The sequence below is a fragment of the Cupressus sempervirens genome, chromosome 1 (assembly GCF_028749045.1).
Source record: "Cupressus sempervirens isolate cs-2001-9-10 chromosome 1, ASM2874904v1, whole genome shotgun sequence".
NCBI lineage: Eukaryota > Viridiplantae > Streptophyta > Pinopsida > Cupressales > Cupressaceae > Cupressus > Cupressus sempervirens.
The window spans coordinates 5,606,552-5,620,579 of record NC_143118.1 but is presented as its reverse complement, the minus strand read 5'-3'; positions in this window follow the sequence as shown (position 1 = coordinate 5,620,579).

Below are 14,028 nucleotides of genomic sequence, written 5' to 3'. Positions count from 1 at the left end.
AAATCTTCATAAAGACCGTCATAATGGCTTGTAAGAGCAATGAAAGGGCTTGGAAGAGTCATTTATGGCCTAGTAGGCTTTATAAAGTTTTATGGTTGGGATATTTTGAGGGAGATGAGAGGAATTTTGACTTGGGCTTGATTAGGAAGGTTTTAAGCTTGCTTAGGATTGTGCAAATGATTAGAGGATGGATTAGGATGGTTTAGGATTAGCTTAGGGATAGGCAAGTGGATGGCATTTAATGAGGGTGGATGAAAGAGGAGATATTTGTTCACTTTGGCTTGGGTTAGTAAGTCTTAACCCATGTTTAGGGAATGTGACAAGGTTAGGAGGGGATTAGGATTAGGTTTAAAGACATCTTCTAGAAGAGTCTAGACTTTGGATGAGGATAAAGACTTTCTAGAATAGTCTAGAACTTCCTAGGATGAGGATGAAGACTTTCTAGAAGAGTCTAGAACTTCTAAGGATGACGATAAATTAGATTTTTAAGAAATAAATAAAGTTTTATTTATTTCAAGGGTTTGGGTTGAGGAGATAATTATTAAAACTGTTTTAATAAACATGAGGATTAATATTTAATCTTAATTAAATATTTTGAGTTGGGATTAGGGGTAGGAAATGATGGGATTAGCCTTTAATCAAATTTAAAGAAGGATTAGAAGATTTTGGAAGAGGTTAGTGGTCTTAAGGAAATTGGCCAAGTTTTGGGCAAAAAATAAATTTTTTATTTATTTTGGGTTTTTTGGTCAATTTATTAATTAAATAATTAATAAATAAGGAAATAATGTTTAAATAAGATTTAAACATTTTTGGGAGGGATTCCTTAATTAAATATTTTAAATTAAGATAAAGGGATTTAATGGCATAAAAATAAATAAATAAATTAAATAAATAATTAATTAATAAATAATGATGTCATCAAGAATTTTTTTAGAAAATAAAAATACTTTATTTTCTAAAGAATTTAGGTGTCTACATTTTGCCCCTCTTTGATGTGATGCCGCAAGTGGCATGTCATCAAAGATAAGAAAATAAGATGCCCAAGGCTAGAGTAGAAGAGGAGAGAATGGACTATGAGATGCCCCCTCAAGAAGGTGGCGGGGAGAGAAAGTGAGGCTCGATGGCTTCTTGAAAAGTACAAGAATTTGAGATTAGCAAGGAGACTCAGATTGGCTTAAGAGAAGAGATTTAGTTATCTCAAACTCTCACTACGGGAGAATGATAAAGGGAGAATCAGAGGCACAATAGGAAGCAAGCTTAAGATCTCAGGGATTGTAGAGGATGACGAAGCGAAGCACTATAAAAAGGAATCCAGGATAGGGAGATGGATGATGGGATGATAAAGCTGATGCAATAGGATTTCAAAGAGTCAGATTGGCAGAAGATGGGTTTCGGAGATCCCTAGGACTAGGATTGTGAAGCTTGAAAGATGAGGCTTGGTGGATTGATTGGATTGGTGGATCCCTAAGACTAGGATTGTGGATCCCTAAAGCTAAAAGTGTAGATTGATTCAAAGAGATACTGATGCATAAGCTAGGGTAGGAGAGACAGATGCTGGATATGGATGGGGGATAATGGAGATGAAGGGAAACCATTTGAAGCTTTTTTGAGCAAGGGGATACTTCAAAGAGAAGTACCACCATGTAGTTGAGCACTAGATTTGCTATAGGACCATTGGTTAATTGCCAAGGTTACCAAGAACATCAAGGCCTTTTCACCAACTGTCCAGAAGATTAATGGACTGACTCAAAATAAATACGCAAGGATTGCCCCAACATCACACATGAATCTCAGAGGAAACAACATGGAACCGACACTGGGTAACCCACAAGTAGAAAAGAAAAACAAACAAAAGACCTGATCAAGACCTTATGCTCAGATTGCCCCATTTGCAGTATACCATGATATGGAAGATCGTGGTAACCTTGAGGAGGGAACAAGGAGATTTCTTGGAAAAGATACTTCAAGACCCAAAAGGGAAGATTCCAAATCAAAAGAAAGAGAAAATCCAAAAGAGAACCGTTTGCCAACGAGATGGGTAGGATGAGGTACTAACGGACCAAGATCAGACATGTTGAAAGATATATCCTACAAGGATCTATTGAAGAGCACCTAAGCTGATGGATTTTGGATGAGTTATGTGTGTGGCAAGCTGAACTACGAAGGATAATGTCATGTCCCCTATTCAGATAATTAAAAATAATAATCTTTGCTAAGGCAAGCAGGCCCAAAAAGGTGAAGTTTTGGAAAAAAGGGGATAATCTTTGGAAGCTAATGGACTAATAAATTAAGATTATTACTAATATATATTTTATTAACCCCTCTTGGATGTGAGTTAGGGTTATGCCCTCTTTTAAGGGGTTTGGAGGCATTTTGGGCTGATTCCAAAACTTGATTTTTGCTCATTTATTTATTGTTCTTCAAAGGCTGCCAAACTTGTGGAGAAGGAGACCCAAGAATGGGAGTTTGCAAGTTTCCAAGAAGGCTAAGGATGGGATTTTTAATCCTTTCCATGTGCATGCTCATACAGAGTTTGCCTTTGTGCTAAACAGTACAGATTTGTGGATTTTTGGGTGTGTTTTTTGTAAAAGTTTAGTGTTTTCGGTTGAGTATTTCATATCAGTTTGGGTTGCTGCTGTATATTAGACATTTAGATGTTAAAATAGATTTTAATATATGTATTTGGTCATGATTATACTTCTATGATAGATTATCAATGCTTTTGTGGTGTTTTCGGCTATTTTGTGTTGTCTTCAGGAGCTTAATGAGCATTGTTTTTGCCCTCCATTTGGGAGCTGTTGTGTAAATGTTATACAGATCTAGAAATGTCATTTTGTAGGCTATTATTCTGCTGAAATTTCTATTAAAAATTTCCACTTTCAGATTTATTAATAATATGTGAAACTATGAAGTTTTTGGCACTATTTTCGGCATACTCGATTTGGAGTTTATTGAAAAATTGGTAGATCTTTGAAATATTGGTTGTTTGATCTTAAAGATCTGATTAGAGGTTTGAAATATCATACAAAATTAGTAAAGGGAAATTTTAGATAACATTTTGGTGACATGAGATCTAGCTAAAGGATGCACTGGAATAGCTAACCAAGGGTTGTACGATGTGTGCAAGATGCTGATCAAGGAGGAATTGACACAAAAGCTGGATAGATACAATGGTACTAAGCTAAAGAGGATGTACAAGCTGACAGACCAAGATATGTTAAAAATGTACAAGGTTGTTCATATTTTGGTTTTTGTGATATGGAAATGTTCGTGAAGAGTGGGATGTTTGCAATAGTTGATAGGTGGATAGGTAGATGGTTTGCAAAAAGCTTAAGGAAAATTGGATTCTTTGTGTGCATGTGATAGGATAAAAGCTAGGATACAAGATTTGGCATATAATAAAAGTTGGAATATGGTTCAAGCTTTGGACAAGATTTGGATATACAAGCTATGATACAAGGGATGATACAAGATTTACAAGCTGGGGTACAAGATTTACAAGCTGAGGTACAAGATTTACAAGTTGTACAGGAGGTATTTACAAGCTTCATTAGATGTTAGATATTTGGTTGGAACACCACGGGAACAAGCAGATGTTTTATGGGATAGTGAGTGGATGGATGAGGGATAGAATAGTGATAGATAATGGATTAGTCTTAGTACACAAGGCACCTAAACTACCAAGTTTTCACCAAGGTACCTATCCAAGGCACTTGAATTGCCAAGTTTTCACCATTGGATGCTTATTTCTCTTTACTATTTTTTTTGTTTTGTTTGTATTTTCAAAAGCTAGGTATACCAAGGATCTTCAAGCATAAAACTTCTTGAGATGAATGATGTTAGTAGGATCATTCAAGAGTTCTCCTTCCAGTGTAGATAGCTGATAGGCTCAAGAGCCAAAGGAGGTAGTGACAACATAGGGACCAAGCCATGTAGGTTCAAAATTACCTTTCTTTTCTCGATTTGCTTGGACTTTCATGTTTTCTTTGGGGACCATGTCGCCCAGCTGAAAGTGTCATGGAAGTATCTTCTTGTTGAAATTCCTTTTGAGATGAGTTTGGTAGACTGTGAGATGATCATAGGCTTCTTGTCGCTTCTCATCAAAGAGATCTAGCTGGGTGAGTCTGGCTACTCTATATTCTTCTTCTGATATTTTCCCTTGCAAAGATATGCACAAGGAGGGAAGTTCAACCTCTATAGGTAGTACTGCTTTGGCACAATAGACTAGGGAGTATGGAGTTGTGCCTGTGGATGTACAGAAGGAAGTTTGATAAGCCCATAGGGCAGAATTAATTTGTAGGTGCCAATCGCGGCCAGAATCATTGACAACTTTCTTTAGGATTTTGAGGAGGGTTTTATTAGTTGCCTCTGCCTGGTTGTTACCTTGTGGGAAATATGGGCTAGAAAAGCGGTGATGGATGCAGAGGGAAGTACATAATTCTTCCATGTTGAGATTTTCAAAGTTACCTTCGTGGTCAGTGAAGATGGTGGATGGGATGCCAAAGCGGCAAACAATGTGGTACAAGATGAACTTGGAGACCTGAACTCCTATAGCTGAGACTAGGGGGACTTGGGAGATTTGGCCAGATTAATGGGATAAAGAGGAAGAGTTGAATTATGTAGCCCAACTCATGATGTTGCATAGGTAATATTTTATGAAAATATAGGAGGAAGATGATGTAATACATAACATTCTTACCAATGAATGTATAGTGGCTAGAGATATTGTTGAGAGTTCTGTCTTAAAGTATTGTACCTATAAAGACTATGTCTACCTAGCAAACCTTAAGATAATTGATCAATAATTGCCAAGTGAAGTAGCTACAAGTCTAGTACGAGAAGTGTCAATGGTAGAGTTAACAACTACTGTGGAACTTTCTCCTAGTCATAATCTTCATGTAAACAACAAGTTTTCCCAATCACAATTGGGATTGTTAACCAAGCTCCCTAATCATCACGAGAGAGCCTTTGCTTGGGATTATGGGGATATCGTAGGACTGAGCCCTAAACTCTACACCAATAGGATCTAAATTAATGATGGAATCTTGCCATTTTTGTCAACCTTAGAGGAGAATAAATCCAACATTGCATGAGATAGTTAAGACTAAGTTGTAGAAGTTGTTAGATGTTGGATTCATCTGTCCGATCTCTGATAGCAAATGGGTATCACCATTAATTATTGTACCTAAAAAAAGAGGTAAGTGGTGGATATGTGTAGATTATAAAGAGTTAAATAATGTCACAAAAAAGGTTCACTTTCCTTTTCCCTTTATTGATCAAGTTTTGGATACTTTAGCTGGAAAGAAATACTTCTCATTTTTGGATGGATACAATGGTTATAATTAGATAAGTATTGCTCTAGAAGATTAAGAGAAGACCACATTTACATGTCCATGTGGAACCCTATGCCTATTTTGTATTACCATTTTGCTTATGCAATGCACTTGCTACTTTTTAGAGAGTTGTAATCAGCATCTTTGTTGACATATCACATGATTACATGGAGATATACATGGACGATTTCACTACATTTGGTGTCACATTTGAGGAAGCCTTGAAGAACTTGGAGAAAGTACTAATCTAATGTGAAGAACACAATCTATCTCTCAATAGTGGGAAATGATTTCTAATGATTTAGGAACGTGTGATCTTGGGACATTTTATCTCTAAAGCTAGAATCTAGGTAGACCCTACGAAAATAGAGGTAATTCTCACACTCCCTATTCCCACAAAGAAAAAAGAAGTCAGATCTTTCCTAGGACATGCTGGATATTATGTAATGTCCCCATTTTAGCAGTTGACCAAGGGTGTGTGTGTTAGCCTTGTTCTACATGGTCTTGAGGGCTAACAAAGGGTTTAATGGGATCCTGGAGTGTTTTGGCCTAGTCATTTCTAGTTTGGGCCAAAACAAAGTTGATTTACTCAGTTTCAGGCATACTTACTATTTTTAGTAAGTTGGTAGGACATAGTGCAGGTCAATTTTGGTGATTGGATTCGATACTCCTCGGTGAGAGCTTTTCAATGAGCTATCACTCGCATTATTCAGAGTTTGATTGCTAATACATTTTAATGCCTGAAGTTTTATTAAAGTAACGTCTAATTTAATTGTAAAATATTAAAGTGTTACTTTAATATTTATTTTATGGTAATGTGTACCCAAGGGAGACATAAGGGGTATTTTAATATATGTTTTATATATTACACATCTTTTATCCCACATTGCCCATATGAGTTGAGCGGACCCTTGGAAATAGAATAAAAGAAAGCATTTGTGGCTTCATTAGGCAGGTTGAATATGAGAAGAAATTGGTGTGTGAGTTGCAGCTCCGTTCTTGGCATTTGAGGATGTTTATCCTCTCTTGTAACATTCTAGACGTCATTCCCTTGGGGTTTGGCCTTTGGAATTCTGTGTTATCGGCTTCATTATCAGGCAGTTTAGTTGCATTTCCGGCTACATGCGGATTTGGTATTTTGCTCATATCTTCTTCACTACTTGTCCGATGCTTATGCTGCTTTGAGAGAATGATATTATGAAGGTAGTGGACTGATTGAAGGACAAAGTACTGTAGCAGCAAGTTCGAAAGCATGGGCTGGAGTATTATGTCAATAATGCTGAAGTAATTAGTGAGTTGATAAATCTGCCATGTATTTGGTTTTATGAATTCTGAAAATAACATTTATTTGGCTGTAGTTCATTTCCACTTTGCATATTATTGTAGTTTCTTTCTTTTTTATGTTGTATGATACCAATTCCATGCACAAACACAACAAACAAATAAACGTTCGATTTTTGGAGTTATAAGGGGTTTAAAACATTAAACGAAGAATTAAGAGGTTGAATGCAAACTGTTTGACATAATTCCTTTCAGCAATTTGGTTTAGTTTTTGGGACATTTAGGGGTGCCCACTTCAGTGGTATCAGAGCTATAAGTCCTTCCATCCTATGGAGGTCTTATAGGGAATTTGGAACAGCCGGATAGAGGGAAAAAGTGTTTGATGAAATGTCAAAACACTAAAATCAAAAATAAGTAAAAAACACAGGCTAAGCATTTATGTTTGAGCATGTGAAAGGGGTCTTATAATTTTTGCAATACCAGAGCAAGAAAAAATAGGATTTCAGACTTGCAAAGCAAACAATCTAGTACGTCTGTGCAGGTGGACATTGAATCCAACCATACAGACACAGAGGAGATATTCTTTGATCAAGACAATAATATGGGTGATCGAGATGATAGGAATACAGGATTAGGCGGAGGCGGAAATGCTGGTCCATATCAGGGGGAGGTACTATTCAGATAGTTACTAGATACATTAGAGTAGGGGCAGTGTATGCAGCAGGAGCAGAATAGGCGAATGGACATGATGTTGCAGCTCATGGCTAGACAGATGGGTGTCAATATTAATCTAGGTGATGCCAACAACAGAAACAATAACAACGAGGGAAAAAATAACAACAGGGGAAACAATAACCATGGAGGCCAAGGCAACAATAATGGTCCTAAGAATAACATTAATGGTAATAATGGACATAGCAATAATGGGAATGAGGTTGATAACTTTAGACATGTTGCACGCCCAGCACGGACTGCGAGCTTGAGACCTCTTCTACCCACTTTCCCACCGAGAGATCTGATTCAACCAGTAAACAAATCGTAGATTATCGAGTTATAGGATCAGTTCAGGAGGGACTAGGAGGCTAGTGGATTGGAGTTTCAGTCGGATATTTCTCTTACAGATTATATGGACTTGAGGATGAGACACATGCCTAAAGCAGGAGGGAGGAATCAAAACTTTGAGCTGAGGAAGAAAGTTGGAAAACTTTCTTTACCTTATTATGATGCTTCAAGGAAGATGACTGCATGAGCTTGGGTGCAGAAGGTAGATACATACTTGCAGCTAAATCCTATGCCTGAGGAGGAGGCTATCAAGTATGCGGCTATGCACTTGGATGGCATTGCACATGAATGGTGGCATCATGGCATGGTGACTTTGGGGCATAATCAGATTACATCCTATGAGGAATTCACCGAAACATTGATTAAGAGATTTGACACTAAGGATCCCGAGTTACATTTCAAGGAGCTAGCACAATTAAAACAGTCAGGTTCTGTGGATGCTTACATTGCCGAGTTTCAGCGTTTGTCTGTACTTGTTACTAATATCTCTCCTAGGAGATTGGTGGTGTTATTTTGTGATGGTCTTGTTGATCCATTATGAGGTTGTGTGAAGGGACATGATCCACTCACCTTAGCTGAAGCAACTAAAAAGGCACAAGATTTAGCCCCTTCGGTATACAAAGGAAAAAACCATTCAACAGATTCTTCCTACCGCAAGGACAAAGACAAAAAACTGTTTCAAAAAGAGTATAGCAAACCCAAAGAAGGATCAAAAGGACTAGACAATGAAACCTTGAATGAACTTTGAAAGAAGAAGCCGTGCTTCCATTTTAGAGAGCCTTGGGAATTATCTCATAAATGTTCTCTCAAGGCTAAGGCAAATCAAATGGAGTATTTTTCAGTAGAAGAGTCAGAGTCAGAAGGGGAGGATCAACACTTCAATTCAAATGAGGGTAACACTATAGAGGAGAGGAACATTCGTAAAGATGATAGATTGTTGGCACGCTTGACAGGGGCCCAAAAGACAATCACATTTAAGGTCAGGGGTACTATCCAGGGGCAAAAAATGATATCTCTTATTGACACTGGGGCTACACATAACTTCATAGATGCACTCAGAAGATATCTAATCTTCGCATCAGGTTTGGAGATGGCTACAAGTTGTAGGATGAGTTCTATGTTGTGGACATGGGAGATTATGATGTCATCCTCGGCATGACATGGATGGCTTCACTAGTTGAGTTCACACTCAATCTAGCAGAATTGGAGATGAGATTCCAGCATGAGGGCAGAACTGTGGTACTTAGAGGACTTTCAGATGGAGGTTGCAGAGTAGTGTCCTTGAGGAGAATGCAGAGACTTTTTCATCATGATGACATAGAGTGGGTGGCAGAGTGCTACATTATGCCAACTTCACCAGAGCCACAAGAAAAGAGTCATCCACCAGATATCCAGAAGATACTTGATAGACACGTTGAAGTATTTAGCGATATTCCTCATGGGGTTCCTCCTGACAGAGGGATGGAACATGTTATTGAGCTCGAGGAGGGAGCCAAACTAGTTATGATTACTCCTTATCGTCATCCTAAGAAACACAAGGATGAGATAGAGAAGATGATTAAGGATTTGTTTGAGATGGGGCATAACAGGCCCAGTAAGAGCCCCTTTGCTTCAGCAGTAGTATTGGTAAAGAAGAAGGATGGGACGATGCACATGTGCATCGATTACAGGGTACTGAATAAGAAAATAATTAAAAACAGGTATCCCATTCCTAGGATTGATGAGATGATTGATGAGTTGCATGGGGCATGCTTCTTCACCAAAATTGATTTGCAATCCGGATACCATCAGATCAGGATGAGAGCAAAGGACATTGAGAAAATAGCCTTCCGATGTCACTATGGCCACTTTGAGTTCATGGTTATGACATTTGGGCTAACCAATGCACCTGCTACATTTCAAAGTTGTATGAACTAGGTATTCAGGAAGCAGCTGAGGAGATTTGTCTTGATCTTCTTTGATGACATCTTGGTCTTCAGTAAGACCTGGGAGGAGCACTTACATCATGTGGAGGAGGTGTTATCTATTTTGGAGAGAGAGTCATTGTATGCCAAGGAATCTAAATGTGAGTTTGGCATGACTGAGCTCCTTTACCTTGGGCATATCATTAGTGTAGATGGCTTTCGGGTTGATCCTGAAAAGATTAGAGCTATTGTAGAGTGGCCTACTCCCACAAACCTTACATAGATTAAGGGATTCTTTGGTTTATGTGGTTTTTATAGGAGGTTTTTTAAGGGATCCTCACAGATTGCTACACCCTTGATAGATCTTACCAGGAAAGGAGCCTTCGTGTGGATAGGGGCAACACAGAGGTGTTTTGAGCATTTCAACCAAGTAATGTCTTCATGTCCAGTTCTAGCTCTACCAAATTTCATGAAGCCTTTTGAGCTTCATTGTGATGCATCAGGTGATGGGATTGGAGCAGTATTGATGCAGGAGAAGCATCCCATTGCATTCGAGAGTAGGAAGCTCTGGGGAGTTGAGAAAAGTTATTCTGTCTATGATCGGGAGATGTTGGCCATAATGCATGCATTGGCCAAATTTTGATCATATTTGGTAGGTGGACATTTTGTGATCAAGACTGATCACAACTGTATTAAATACTTCATGAGCCAGCGTGATCTTAATGACCGGAAACAAAAATGGGTGACTAAATTGCAAGCTTATGACTTTGACATAGAGTTTGTCAAAGGTAAGAAAAAAGTGGTGGCTGATGCCTTATCTCAGAGACCTCACTTATGTGCTCTGGCAGAGATTTCAGGAGATTGGAGAGATCGGATTATAGCAGAGTATGTTGGAGATGCTTGGGCTTCTGGATTGATTTCAGGTACCATACAGGATGATCGCTATGAGGTGATAGATGGATTGATCAGAGTTCAGGACAGGGTTTATTTGATTTCGTTATCACATTTGAGAGAGGCGATACTGAAGGCATTTCATGATGCACCCACAGCTGGACATCTGGGGATCTTCAAGACCTACATGCAGATCCAAGAGCGGTTTTGATGGAAAGGGCTCAAGGATGATGTTCAGAGGTATGTCAGGGAGTGTGTGGTTTGTCAATAGAATAAGGGAGAGCACACATTTCCTACAGGTTTATTACAGCCCTTGCCCATTCCTGATAGGAAATGGGAAAGTATTTTGATGGACTTCATCACTAGTTTACCATGAGTGCAGGGAAGGGATTGCATCTATGTGGTGGTAGAACACTTGAAGAAGTTTGCTCACTTCTTTTCTATTCCGTCCACTTACACAGTAGTGCAGGTGGCAGATCTTTTCTTTAGAGAGATATTCAGGTTACATGGGCTGCCCAGATTCATTGTCAGTGACTGGGATAGTAAGTTTATGAGTTTTTTTTGACAAGAGTTGTTTAGGTTGTGTGGTACAGATCTTACACCTAGCACTAGTTATCATCCGCAAATAGATGGGCAAATAGAGATTGTGAATAAATGGGTAGAAGGATATTTGAGGAACTATGTAACTAGACAACAAAAGACTTGGATCATATGGTTGCATATGGGAGAGTATTGTTATAACACCACTTATCATATGTCAATCAAGATGACTCCTTTCATGGCACTCTATGGTTATGAAGCACCTAGCTTCATGGATTTAGTTTTGGGGGACAATAGAGTGCCCAAAGCCAAAAAATTATTATAGGATAGTCAGGACATCTTGAAAGTGCTCAAAGAGAATATACAACAAGCCCAGAATCAACAAAAATTGTATGCTGATCAGCATCGAATAGAGCGTAGCTTCGAGGTAGGGGATATGGTTTACTTGAGGCTAAAACCAGATAGGTAGTCATTGCTCATGAAGAGCGGAGCTGAAAAGTTGAAACCTCGATTTTATGGTCCCTACAGGGTGATTCGCAAAGTGGGCAAAGTCAGCTATGAGCTTGAGCTTCCAGAGGGCAATCGAGTGCACAATGTGTTTCATGTGTCTAGGCTTAAGAAAGCCATTGGTCAGAGTGTAGTGTGTTCTGCAGATTTACCCCCTTTGGATGAGGAGGGGAAGCTTGTGTTAGTACCCAAGGCTATTCTGGACACCAGAGAGAGGAAGCTTAGAAACATGATAGTGAAGGAGTATTTGGTCAGATGGAAAGACTTGCCGGAGGAAGATTCTACATGGGAGAGTGAGCAAGTTATTCAGCAGGCTGGACTGAGATTGCTTGAGGACAAGCAATTTCAAGGGGGGCGGACTGTAATGTCCCCATTTTAGCAGTTGACAAAGTGTGTGTGCGTTAGCCTTGTTCTACATGGTCTCGAGGGCTAACGAAGGGTTTAATGGGATCCTGGAGTGTTCTGGCCTAGTCATTTCTAGTTTGGGCCAAAACGAAGTTGATTTACTTAGTTTCAGACATACTATTTTTAGTAAGTCGGTAGGAAATAGTGCAGGTCAATTTTGGTGATTGGATTCGATACTCCTCGGTGAGAGCTTTTCGATGAGCTATCACTCGCATTATTCAGAGTTCGACTGCTAATACATTTTAATGCCTGAAGTTTTATTAAAGTAACATCTAATTTAATTCTAAAATATTAAAGTGTTACTTTAATATTTATTTTATGGCGATGTGTACCCAAGGGAGACATAAGGGGTATTTTAATATATGTTTTATATATTACACATCTTTTATCCCACATTGCCCATATGAGTTGAGCGGACCCTTGGAAATAGAATAAAAGGAAGCATTTGTGGCTTCATTAGGCAGGTTGAATATGAGAAGAAATTGGTGTGTGAGTTGCAGCTCCATTCTTGGCATTTGAGGATGTTTATCCTCTCTTGTAACATTCTAGATGTCATTCCCTTGGGGTTTGGCCTTTGGAATTCTGTGTTATCGGCTTCATTATCAGGCAGTTTAGTTGCATTTCTGACTACAGGCGAATTTGGTATTTTGCTCATATCTTCTTCACTACTTGTCCGATTCTTATGCTGCTTTGAGAGAATGATATTACGAAGGTAGTGGATTGATTGAAGGAAAAAGTACTGTAGCAGCAAGTTCGAAAGCATGGGCTGGAGTATTATGTCAATAATGCTGAATTAATTAGTGAGTTGATAAATCTGCCATGTATTTGGTTTTATGAATTCTGAAAATAACATTTATTTGGCTGTAGTTCATTTCCACTTTGCATATTATTGTAGTTTCTTTCTTGTTTGTATTGTATGATACCAATTCCATCCACAAACACAACAAACAAATAAACATTTGATTTCTGGAGTTATAAGGGGTTTAAAACATTAAACGGAGAAATAAGAGGTTGAATGCAAACTGTTTGACATAATTCCTTTCAGCAATTTGGTTTAGTTTTTGGGACATTCAGGGGTGCCCACTACATATTATAGGAGGTTTATCAACAAAATTAGTGAGATAGCTAGTCCTCTATATAATTTACTTACCAAAGAGGCTGAATTTTCCTAGACAAAGGAATGTGATGACTCCTTCCGGCAGCTCAAGTCACTATTGACAACTGAACCAATATTTAGGGGTCTTGATTGGGCTTTTCCTTTTCAAATATATATAGATGCTTTTAACTATGCCATAGGTGCAGTTCTAGGATAAAAATATCAACACCTTGAAAATATAATCTGTTATATCAGTAAGAGCCTTCATGGACCAGAGTTAAACTATACAGTGATTGAAAAAGAACTATTAGTAGTATTTTATGCTTTGAACAAATTTTGGCATTATGTAACTGGTTATCCCATATTTGTTCATACTAACCATGCAAAAATTAAATATCTCATGAAAAAACCTACCATTGCAGGTAGGTTAGGAAGATGGCTACTTCTTTTGCAGGAATTTGATATCACAATCATTGATGAACCTGGGAAAGAAAATGTGGTAGCTGATTATCTATCCTGAATTCACCCCGATGAAGAAGATACTACTTTGATGGATGATACATTTCTAGATGAGCATTTATTTCATATTGTTGTCCAAACCCCATGGTATATAGACATAGCTAATTACATTGCAGCTAACAAAATGCCCACACTTTTCTCTTACAAGTATAAGAGACTGCTTGTAGAGAAAAGCTTCCATTTCTCTTGGATTGATAGCACACTATTTTACACCAGAACTAATCAGGTTATGAGGAGATGTGTGTGAGAAGATAAGACATGAAATCCTACATGCATGTCATAATAAACCATGTGGGGGGCACTTTGCAGCAAAAAGAACAACATTGAAGATTTTAACAACTGGTTACTATTGGCCTACATTTCATAAAAATGTACCCAATTATACATGAAAGTGTGATAAATGTCAAAGGATGGGCTGACCAACAAGATCAGATGAAATGCTTCTCAATCTACATATGGTGGTAACACCATTTGACAAATGTGGCATGGG